A 13,220-nucleotide genomic window follows, 5' to 3' on the forward strand; every position below is an offset into this window, starting at 1 on the left:
TCTCATATTCCTAAGAATTTTATTTCAGTAAGTTTAGTCACATCAGCTCATTGTGGATATAAACTATATCCTGGTACAGGGAATTACAGGCCGGCACCAAGGGAAAAGTGAAAAGAACAATCCAGAGAAGAAAGAGAAACAGGAAAAATTGGGGTTAAGTTTTGTCTCACTCTCTCTCCAGGGCCTTTAGATTCAGGTGCTCCCTCTAAGGTCTGCTTGAGGGGTCCACCTTTTAGTCTGATTTCTAGGATATAGGATTCTGTGGTACCAGTTCAATTTGGGTTCAGATTTTTGTGTCCCACCCAACCATTCCCTTCCCCCAAGCCCTACCCTCCCTATTGTCTAAGCCTCAAGATGCTATTCAGTTATGTCAGCGATGAGTTGTTGATTAGAGAGACCTACTAGATATCCCAAAACAAACAAGACAGACTTCTGTCAGAGCACTTAATTACCCACTAAAGGTTAATGGTAAGACCCTACTGCTGAAGTCACAAAACTGTCTGCCGGACCATGGAGAGCAGTGGTTGGAATCTGGAGAAGAGCCAGTCCTCAGATAATTGGCCCGTCTCTTGCTGGAAGGCTCTATAGGAGCTACCAGGGGAAAGTGGCCAACATCTGCCCAAGAAACTCAAAGTCTAAGTGGCTCAGAAGAAAACAAACTGAAATGACATTCACACAAGTGCAACAGTGGCACACAGCCATGGTGGGTAACCAACTGCTCTTGGAATAGCTAACATCCACTCAGTGGAAAGGAAACCATATCTGGAACTGGGAAACATGTCAGACTCATATAGTGGTTCTTCTTTCCATTGTCAAGCTCCCACTAACCTTAGACTGTAAGAGTGTCTAAACTCTTTTAATTCTCTCTAAATTAATATTGGTTATCCTATTCAACAGGCACTGAGTTTACTTAGTATTTCTCAGAGGTTGGAGAATCAGTTTATGTTTTTCAGATGGGAACTGGACTTGAGGAGATAAATGACCCAGCACACTCCACCCCTGCTGCAGCTGAAACCACAGATGAATTGGGGAAATGAGCAAGAATTCTGCTCTCTTATTTAAGCTGATATCATCACAGGGATGATGGAGAAAGATACTGAGGCCACTCAACACCTACAAAACCAGAGATCTAGATACTCCTAAGTGCCACTAAAGTAGACTTAAAATGCTCCCAAAATGGCTCAAGGAATTTTGTGGAAGACAGGTCAGAAAGATTGCTAGAGCCACAAATTTTGTGCTGAGACATTGCCTCTCCCCAAGAGCTGACTGCTACCCCAATAATGCATGACACACAATACCCATGGGGTTTGCCTGCATCCCCAATGAGAAAGGCCTCTTCAGAAAAGGAGCAGAAAGGAGGGAAAGGATGGTACCAACATGTGATATTTACATACTTTTGTCCATACATAATAATAAAATTGAAAAAAATTAATAACAATATATTTTGTAGTTTTGATGCATATATGTATATATATATGAAATTTATATGCATATGTATATACAACATGTATATATGTGTATATAATGGAATAAATTTTGTGAATTTTTCAAAACCATTTAAAATTTACCAAATAACTGTTCAATCTTTGGATTAAAGCATACTACAAAAGTATTTGCTTTACTATTTTTGACATCATTTTGCCTCACCAATACTAATTTTTGCCCTGAAATTTATCCAAAAAATTTTTAGTCATTGAACAATGTGAGTAGAAGTATTAAACCTGATGATATCAGCATTTTTCAATAGACAGAAGCAATCATTGTAATCAACTAGATTATTTTATTTATATATATATTTTTATTTTGTACTTGATCAAGTATCAAGCAAATGAAGAATAGGAATGCAAATACAATGTTGTTCCTACTTATTTAGTTTGGTAAGGTTTACCCTCCAAGAGCTCCATGGAAACATTGCACTCAATTGGCTGTTTCTCAAACATCATCGCTTATCCATTTGTGCCTGTACCCATGGTGCTGATGAGAAGCTAAGTAGAGTTCAGCGCCAGGTTTTCACCAGTCAGCTTGCTAAGCTGCATATGTCTGGCTTGTCCTGCTCCAATAGCTCCGAACGATCAAGCTGTAAACCCTTCAGGCAGGGATTATTTTCCCAAGAAGCCACATGGCACAGTGTGCGTTCCCAGCACATAGCAATCAGCATCAGAGCATCCTAAAACGAAAATCAATTTGGCCTGTGCATTCCAAATCTAAACAAATATTCCCAAGAAAGTGCATTTTGTTGGTTTATCATTATGTATCTTTTTTTTTTTTTTTGCATTCATGTTTCTCTTACAGAAAGCTTATTAATAGTCTTAGGAAAATTCTGGTGAAATACAAGACTTTGCCTAAGGTGAATATATATTAACCTTTATTTTATATTGTCTCAAAGTAAATGAGTGAACTGTTTTGTGTAATGTATATGGGTATGATATGTAATATGTGTAAAATAGAACTAACAGATCACGGGCTTATTAATTTCTTATTCTCACCACACTATGTGTGAGTACAGAATATTTGGAGGACAGCCAATTATGACACATTTTTAATTTTAGGAAACATGACAAAATTGTATTACATGCGTATTTGAGGAAAATATGGTTTGGCCTTAATGTAATATATACAACGTCAATGTCATTCTGTTATAGTGTAGTTACTAGTCCACTAGTTCACTGCAAAGTCAAGTGAAAATATGTATTTATCAATCTCTTCTTAAGAGAAAATTCTTTTAGAAATATGCTCGTTAGGGATGGTATTGTCACCAAAAAAAAAAAAAAAAAAAAAAAAAAAGAATCCAAAGAACTAAAAGTCTAAACTCCATCATGTTGGTTGTTTTCTTTCACTTAGATATTTCTATGTCATTTTCCTTCATTTACACTGACCTTATTGTACCAAAAAAGTGTGAGAAAAGGCCTCCACATACCCAAGCTTACTTTTTCTCTGAGCTGTTTTCTTTTTTTAATTTTTATTTATTTATTTATTTGAGAGCGACAGACACAGAGAGAAAGACAGATAGCGGGAGAGAGAGAGAATGGGTGCGCCAGGGCTTCCAGCCTCTGCAAACGAACTCCAGATGCATGCGCCCCCTTGTGCATCTGGCTAACGTGGGACCTGGGGAACCGAGCCTCGAACCGGGGTCCTTAGGCTTCACAGGCAAGCGCTTAACCGCTAAGCCACCTCTCCAGCCCTGAGCTGTTTTCTTGAAGTGAGGTGTTATGTATATTTTAAAAACATCTAACATTTATTAGTATCCACTCTTTCAATGGCAATGCAGATATTTAGAATATTGAGATAGTAAAATGGTGCAAGTAAATACCTTAATGTTAAATGATTAAAATTTAAAATCTTGATTGTCTTCTCAATTTTTTGAGATTCCAAAAGTTACTAAATTCATAGATGATATCAAATATTTACAAAAATTTAACAACATGACAGTTAGAGAAGCTTCTCTTTTCAGATGGTGGTAACATCTGGGATGACTCAAAAGGCTCCATAGCACAGAGAAGGAACAGAGGAGTGTTCATCACTGAAACATCTCAATCACATGCTCCAAGGTTCAGGGTCTATTGCAGAAGAGGAGACAAAGAATTAAGAGCCAAAGCAAGGGTAGGACAGCTTGCAATGCAGTCTTCTAGACACAAATTGCCTGAATATCCATGACCTTGCAATGCCTGGTAGTGCCTACACAGGATCCTCATGAGAGAAAAAAAATGGTGATATAAAAATAAAATAGTAATTGGGCTGGAGAGATGGCTTAGTGGTTAAGCGCTTGCCTGTGAAGCCTAAGGACCCCGGTTTGAGGCTCGGTTCCCCAGGTCCCACGTTAGCCAGATGCACAAGCGGGCGCACGCGTCTGGAGTTCATTTGCAGAGGCTGGAAGCCCTGGCACGCCCATTCTCTCTCTCTCCCTCTATCTGTCTTTCTCTCTGTGTCTGTCACTCTCAAATAAATAAATAAATAATTTAAAAAATGTATAAATAAAAATAAAATAGTGATCTTAAGGGACAGGGTATGATGAAGAGTGGCTTTGTAATGGGGAAAGTGGGGGAGGGGAGGGAATTATGGTTTGTTGTCTATAATTATGGAAGTTGTCAGTAAAACAAATTCACAAAATAAAATAAATCTAGCCCCTTAATGTGTTTGGGCATTTTTTAAGTCCCATTGAGTCATCTCAGTTGTCTCCGTGAATGGAAGAAATCTAAGGAAATGAATGAGCAAATTTAAGAGTCATTATCTTCACAAATCTACTGCAAATATGGGTCATGCTGTATCAGCTACAATTTTTGTTGCTCCATGTAATATAGGACTACTCAAAGTTGGATGTAACCCAATTGTTAACGCATCTATTTCTAGAATATTGACTCTTAGCCTCCATGGTACCAAATTTTTTGCCAGACTTAGCTGGCAATCTTTTACCCTTTTGATCAGAAGAGTGGTTGCATGTAATGAATGCAGTATCTTTAGAAACATATCCCAGTTTGCCTAGATATCTCATCCATCCATAGAAACGTATACATGGCAGTTTATGTTTTTGTGTGTTATATTACAAAATGATATTCATATCCTCATCATTGAAAGTTGTCATACAATGTCCACAATGTTACTATGTAATTAAAAAAAAGAAAATATTTCTTGATTTGCAAGCAGAGAGAGATGGGAGAGACACAGATAAAGAGAATGGGCAAACTAGGGCCTCCAGCTGCTACAAACGGACTCCAGATACAAGCAGCACTTTATGGCCTCTGACTTTACACGGTTACTGGGGAATAAACTTGGGTCATTACGATCTGCATGGCAAGAACCCTTATCACTGAGCTGTCTCCAGCCCAGCGCATGATATTTTTTTAAATGATATATGTCTGTTAGATCTGTTCAGGCAGATACCTGTAGCTATTGTAAATATTTGTTATAAACTAAAAGATGAGATTCCTTTTTTTTTTTTTTTTTTTTGGTTTTCAACATCCATCGGGTCTCACTCTAAGGCAGGCTGGCCTAGAAATCACTATGTAGTCTCACGCTGGTCTCTAACTTAAATTGATCCTCCTACCTCTGTCGCAAAAGAGTGATGGGATGAAAGGCATGTTTCCAGCTGCAGATGGAATTCTTAAAAACCTAAATTAATCTGGCAGGGATTGACCTTTAATCTGTATAGTGGTCTAGAGAGATGGCTTAGTGGATAAGGTTCTTGGCACCTTAGTTCTGGTCCACAAAACACATGATAAGTCAGGTACAGTTGTACAAGTCCGTCATCCTGTTGCATCTAAGGTGAGCTAGTAGGTGGAGACAGGATGATCTTGTGGAGAAGCAGGGCCCTGTTTGTCTGGACCAGTGTGGAATGAAAGGTTCCGCCTCAAAGAAGGTGAGAGGCAAGGACCTACATTGTACTGTGGCCTCATATTCCTTGTGGTATGACTGCACCCACACACACACAAACACAAACAAATCCACATACCACCACACTTTCACACACACACACACACACACACACACACACACACACACACACACACAAAACAAAAGAAATAATGTTTTGAGAAAAAGCAGGTCTTGTCATTATCAAAAGAGACATGTGCTTAGATTAAAACAAACCAAGAACATGCTTCACAGACAATGCATATCATTCTAGTTATTTGGACAATGGTGAAAGCAAACACATAAATAAGATTTAGCTCCAAACATTTGTTCATTTCCTATTGCTTTTATTTCGTAATTATTTTGCATTGTTGGAGCTAGTAGAGGAAGGAAGCTCATGTTTACTTATCCCATTCCTGCTTATTGAGGCGAGAAGACAGTCCATCCTGTAGAAAACTTGCTTTGCTCTCTGTCATGCACTGGTTTGGGTCCTCTTTCGATGTCTGTCATTCATGTACACGGTGGCTATATGGGTCTGCTAGCTTTAATTTTCATCTCATTTCCTTTCCCTCACCACTGCTGTCCACTGGAGGTTGTCTTTGGTGGAGAGGGTCCAGGGAATCATCAGGGGCCTCTAGACATAATCTGTCACACTGGTCTACTCATTCTGCATTTCATGGTCTGCATCCTCTGTCTGGTCTCCCTACATAGGACGGGCATACAGGGTTTCCACTTGTGGTAAGATGGGAACCTAGCACTTCATTAGGGACAGTCTAGCTTAGCCTGGCCTATGAAGCGGTTTTTGATTCTATGGACACTTGAGTGATAGATCCCTTTGCTATGGACAGTATATAAACCATTGTCCCCATGTTCAGTGCCTTCTGCTGGAGCACTACCAGGGCTTCAGACTAAGGCTGCTTTGCACCCTTTTCTCTTTTAGCAGCATCAAACTCTACTCTCTCTATGCCCAGAAACTCAGGGGTGCCATAGGGACATATGCCTTTAACAGGCTGGAACTCTGGCCAAGTGTACTTAAAGGCTAACGCTCATTATTATGACCTTTTATGATGGTGTGATCATTGTATGGAGTGTGCCTTGGGGAGCACTCCCTATAGAATCACCTTGTGACTGGAAAAAAAAAAAAAAAGCTCTCAGCTATGTTCAACTCAGCCCTGCTCTGTCTTACCTTGAAACTGCTGTCTGTGGGTATCTGTTCCATGGCCTTCTTTCAGCAGGGACCACTCCTTCACCAATCACTCTGGAGCTGCCGCCTTTCTGACAGGTACTTCCTGGAGTACTTTTATTATTAATTTTCTTAATGCAGGGTCTCACTGTAGTCCAGGTTGACTTGGAACTCTTCCTGTAGCTCAGTCTAGCCTTAAACTCAGAGCTGTCATCCTACCATACACTCCAAAATGAGGGGATTAAAGATGTGAGCCACCAGGCAGGCCTCACTAGGGGTTTTTATGGCAGTCTGGCACACAAGTACACATTCCTTGGAATAGTCATTCCTATTATGGAAACCATTCTATTCTTGACATCTTACTGTGTTGCTATTCCTTAAACCTTCATTGAGATGATTTAGTTTTTGGTCCTTGTTGGAAAGTACTAACACTATTAGGCCCCTGGGGTTACAGCTCCTTGGACAGCTGTCTGCGAATCTACTCTTCATATTCACAGCACTGAAGGGAGGGGTTGGTGGGACAGCGAACAGTTCTTCAGGGCTGCAAAGATGATGACTGAGGGCCACTGTGGTCACTGCAACAGCAGCGGATCCCCCTGATATTACCTAAGTCAGTGGCTGCAATGGATTTAGGGATGTCTGGGGGAGTGGGGAGAGGATCTCCACACCTATTTCTGTACTATAGTTTCAACTTCCTGTGAATCTAACTGGTGTGAGTTGGGCATTCATTGAAAGCCATACGAATGCCTTGAACAGGTCACTGAACAAATGATGTATGTAATATGCATTTTTCATGGTGAAAATTATGCTACAATTATGATGTATCATTTTATTGTCATATGGAATATTCTGGAGACACCACTGCTCTCATGAGATTATTAACATCACATGGCTACTCCAAGCACCTGTGAACACAACAGAATCAACAAAGTTTATTAAAAAACTACTGTAATAAAAGAATTAAGAATAGAGCTAATTTTATGCAGTTATGATTAAACACATAATCTTTTTGTTTAATTAATCTGAACTTCAAATAGTTCCTCATGTATTATATTTGCATATGTGTGTAACTCTGATGCAAGTTCACTTTTTAACTTTGATTTGTGTATATCTTCTTGTAAAAGTGTATAAAACAAATGACTATCTATGTATATTTTATGCCTTCATTGCATACTTCTTTTCCAGGCTAAGTAGCTAATTTACAAGTTTTCTCATATATTAAAAATCTCTAAAATCAAAAAGAAATTAATCTATATATAAATAGACATATATAGGAGAAACCAACATTCAAAGTTTAGCTGATTAATATTTGAAAATATGTATCTGTTACATTCCTTAAAAATTCTTCTTATATTGGAAAGACATGGGAATCTTTAAAATAGAAATGTATGAAATAGTACTATAATATCATATTTAATGTCAGAGATAGAAAATAACATGAATTTTACTTGTATTAATTTTATGAGAAAATCTGATATTTCAAATCCATTTCAACTACATTGCAGTCATATTTGCATTAAAGTGAGATGATCGCTTAGTCCATGTTGCTTGATAATTTAATATAATATGTCATGCATACAACAATGTTTTAAGCAGTTGTCCTGTTCTTTAACACTCCTGCCTTTCCAGGATTTACTGATTATACAATACCCACTCAATATTCACCTGGGTACACTGGCAACTCAAAGCCAGAAAAATTGTGCCAGCTGAGTTTCAGCGACTGAGTGAAGCCAGCAGATAGGACAGTGTTGCAAAAGACAAAGAAAGCAAAAGCATATTGGAGCAAAAGTCTGTGCAACAGGTGCCAATAAGTATTTTAACTTGGTTAATTTTGTTTTTCTTCAAAATTATTGCCCTTTTTTATTAACATGCAAATTGTATTTTCACCATAATTCTTTCTCATTCCTCCTCCACTAATGACTGTTCTATTTTGGTATCTCCTTCTTAATCATACATGGTGGAATGTCGATGGGCCCAATATTGTGCAGGTCTGGTGCAGGTAATCGCAGCTGATGAGAGGTCATGAATGAAATGGTTACTGTATGCCCAGAAGAGAGCATCTATATCATTGCATGTGTTTTGTCCCATCTTCGACAGTATCACCTGAACCTTGGAAAGCATGATAGAGTTGTCTCTTTTTAATGCTGAGCTGGTCAGTTATGTAGAACGCAGGATGGCTATACAGATAGGTAAGATTGGTAAAGAATTTTGTCCCCCAACAGTCCACAGAGTATTTTTTTTAGCACTTATGACAGATGTGCATTTTCTGTGTTTCTCCATCCCGCTCCTATGACTCTACTAAATCCTTTCCAGCGCAAGTATTCACCCATCTATTTACATATCTATTGCTTCCATTTATTTTTTTTCACATTATATAGGTATCAATTTACATTATCTATTACATACTTATGTTTTAGGAACTTGAACTTGGCCATTCAATCTTTATTCTAAGAAAATGACAGGATGTACTTAATAAAATATTAATGTACATAAGCACTGTCATCAGAAATTCTCTGGATAAATAATGGCCTCATTCATAAAGAAGAGCTACTAGCAAGTTTATGAAAAACATGGTATGTGTTTATAACATCAAAAGAAAGAAGATAAATGTATAGAATATAGGATATTAAAAAGATAATATATTCATAGAGGTAGATAGATATTAAATTCCATAATGTTTAGGTATGAGATATATGAGTAATTGCATCAAAACTGGAAAGCTACAAAAGTGCCTCAAGGATTTTAAAACAAATAGGGAAACAGGATATGGATTTAGCAACTACATGATGTAGATCCAAAGACCATGACAAAAATATTTAGAAGATACAGAAATGGGAGACCAAAATCCTTGTCAGAAACCTACAGGGGGGCTGGAGAGATGGCTTAGCGGTTAAGCGCTTGCCTGTGAAGCCTAAGGACCCCGGTTCGAGGCTCGGTTCCCCAGGTCCCACGTTAGCCAGATGCACAAGCGGGCGCACGCGTCTGGAGTTCATTTGCAGAGGCTGGAAGCCCTGGCACGCCCATTCTCTCTCTCTCCCTCTATTTGTCTTTCTCTCTGTGTCTGTCACTCTCAAATAAATAAATAATTTTTTTTTTAAAAAAAGGAAACCTACAGGGAATTTCAGATTTTGCCTTTGCAAAATTTCACCTTTCTTTTGCTTGAAAATTCTGTTTTGATGTAATGAATCATGAACTATTTTCCTTATATAAGATTTATACCTATTATAAGTTCTGTAACTATTTTCTCCATGCATTTAAGAAGTCATATGTGGTTGGTATAAGATTTCCAAGGATGCTTGGCTTCTTCCCCAAATCCAAGAGAGGTCATTTTATACTGTCAGTAATACTTATTTCATTCTTGCTTGTAAATTGCTGTATACATGTGTGTATATGTATGTGTATACATATATATATAATGACTTTCATGAAAACATTTTCCTATAAGTATATCCTGGATTTTGACCATATACACCCAACTCTCCTTTCATTTTTCTTTATCCTCTCTTATTTAATTTTTTTTTGAAAACCATTTTACTTCTAACTATAGGTCATATATATGCAGATGATGAAATGCATATATATATATATATATATATATGGTCATTACAAATGAGAGATAAACCTTTGTTATTGTCCATCTGAATTTATCTAGTAATTAATTCAGATACCATAGACTTCAGTATGGAATATACTAAAGAAAGAAGAAATTAGGTAAGGAAATAAGAAAAGGAAAGAGGGAGAGAGAGGGGGAACAAGAGAGGGAGAGAAGGAAGGAGGGAGAGGGAGAAAGGAAGGAAGGAAGGAGAGAAAAGGAAAGGAATCTAACTACCATATGACCCAGTTGTATTAATTGTGAGAATACAGCCAAAGGACCATGAATCAACACACCATGAAAATGCTACACATTCATGTTGCTTATAACCAGATTATGGAGTCAGTGTTAGGTTCTCTATTAGCAAATGAATGCATGAAGAAAATGTAACAAATATTCAGCTTATTTCTGTAAGTGTAGAAATATACCCTAATTCTACTTGAGTGCTACAAAAGAAAGTACACACATATATTTTCTGCAGAAAATTAATTTAATAATTATTCATGAACAATCTCAATAACCAAGAATAGACATTAAGCTTGATCTTTTAAAAACTTGATTTAAGACTTCCAGTTAAGACACCTGTGTGGGTACCATGCCAAAGCAGCCTAGTGGGAAAAAGACCAAAAAACTCAGCAAAATACACACTTTTACTAAAAAGTGAGGTGTATAGGAAATTGAAACAGCAGCTGAGAAGTAGGAGATATCCAGAGCATCCAGAGCCCACAGAGGCCGACAGAAGCAGCTCCAGCAGGTCCGCCAACCATGGTGGTGGGCACTACGTACCAGAAAGCCACCAGTATCAGCTTGAGCTGCAGAAAAACCAGGTGAGGGGAGCTTCCACTCCCACTGGCACTCTCTGCAAACTCAAGAAACCTGAAGGGAGAGCAGCAGTGAACAACAGTGGAGTAGACCACGAGGTAGAAGAACACGTGGAACAGCGAGAGAACCAGAGCAGCTGCGGCTCCCTCCCCTCCCCCACCAACAGTGCCCAGCTCCAGCCAACAGAGCAGCGGTCCAGGAACCCAGCCACACCAACTTGAACTGACAGCAGGACCCAAGGAGGAGCAGAGGTAACTGGGATTACACCAGGGAAGAAATGGATGACTTCCTTGATTTATATGACCTACCTAAATTAAAACAAGATGAGATCAATCACTTAAATAGACCTATAACAAGCATGGAGGTCTGAAAAGTTATCAAGTCTCCCAACTAAAACAGCCAAGGCCCACATGGAGTCACTGCTGAATTTTACCAGAACTTCAGGGAAAGAACTATCACCATTACTTCTTAAGCTTTTCCATAAGATAGAAAAAGAAGGAATCCTACCAAATTCCTTCTATGAAGACAGTATCACCCTGATACCAAAACCAGGCTAAGATAGAACAAAAAAAGAAAATTACAGTCCAATCTCCCTCATGAATATAGATGCAAAAATTCTCAACAAAATATTGGCAAACAGAATACAAGAATATATCAGAAAGATCATTCACCCTGACCAAGTAGGCTTTATCCCAAAGATGCACGATGGTTCAGCATACGCAAATCAATAAATGCAATACATTACATAAATGGACTGAAGAACAAAAATCATAAGATCATCTCATTAGATGCAGAGAAAGCATTTGACAAAATCCAACATCCCTTCATGATAAAAGTACTCCAGAGACCGGGAATAGAAGGAACATATCTCAATATAATAAAGGCTATTTATGACAAGCCTACAGACAACATATTACTAAATGGGGAAAAACTGGAAGCTTTTTCACTAAAATCAGGAACAATATAAGGGTGTCCACTGTCCCCACTTTTATTTAATATAGTACTGGGAATCTTAGACATAGCAATAAGGCAAGAGACACACATAAAAGGGATACAAATTGGAAAGGTAGAAATCAAGTTTTCATTATTTGTAGATGACATGATTCTATATATAAAGGACCCTAAGGACTCTACAAGCAGACTGTTAGACCAGATAAACACCTACAGCCATGTAGCAGGATATACAATAAATACACAGAACTCAGTAGCATTCATATATGCCAACAACAACAACAACAAAGTCATACAGAGGATGAAATCAGAGAATCACTCCCATTCACAATTTCATCAAAGAAATCAAAGAAAATAAAGTACCTTGGAATAAACCTAACCAAGGAAGTAAAGGATCTCTACAATGAGAACTTTAAAACACTCAAGCAAGAAATTGCAGAAGACACTAGAAAGTGGAGAAACATCCCTTGTTCCTGGATTGGAAGAATCAATATTGTGAAAATGGAAATCTTGCCAAAAGCAATCTACTCATTTAATGCAATCCCCACCAAAACTCCAAAGGCATTCTTCATGGAAATAGAAAAAAAAATCCAAAAATTCATTTAAAATTGCAAAAAAACCTCAAATATCTAAAATAAGGTGGTAGGTATTACCATACCTGATTTTAACATATACTACAGAGCCATAGGGGGAAAAAAAAAAAAAAAAAAAAAAACAGCATGGTACTGGCACAAAAGCAGATATTTAGATCAATGGAATAGAATAGAGGACCCAGACATAAGTCCATGTACTCATAGCCACCTGAGACTTGATAAAAATGCCAAAAATACTCATTGGAGAAAAGACAGCCTCTTCAGCAAATGGTGTTGGGAAAACTGTATATGTATCTGTAGAAGGATGCAAATAGATTCTTCTCTCTCTGCATGCACAAGAATTAAGTCCAAATGGATTAAAGACCTTAACATCAGACCTGAAACTCTGAAACTGCTAGAGGAAAAAGTAGGGGAAACCCTTCAACATATTAGTTTTGGCAAAGACTTTCTGAATATAACCCCAATTGCTCATGCAATAAAACTACAGATTAACCACTGGGACCTCATGAAATTACAAGGCTTTTGTACTGCAAAGGACACTGTGTATAAAGCAAGGAGGCAACCTACAGAAAGGGAAAAAAAAAGTCTTTTCCAGCTATATATCTGATACAGGATTTATATCTAGAATATACAAAGAACTCAAAAAGTTAAATAATAAGAAATCAAACAAGCCAATTAAAAAGTGGGCTATGGAGCTAAATAGAAAGCTAAAGAAGAAATATGGATGGCGTAT

Source organism: Jaculus jaculus, chromosome 3 (genome assembly GCF_020740685.1).
Source record: "Jaculus jaculus isolate mJacJac1 chromosome 3, mJacJac1.mat.Y.cur, whole genome shotgun sequence".
NCBI classification, from domain to species: Eukaryota; Metazoa; Chordata; class Mammalia; order Rodentia; family Dipodidae; genus Jaculus; species Jaculus jaculus.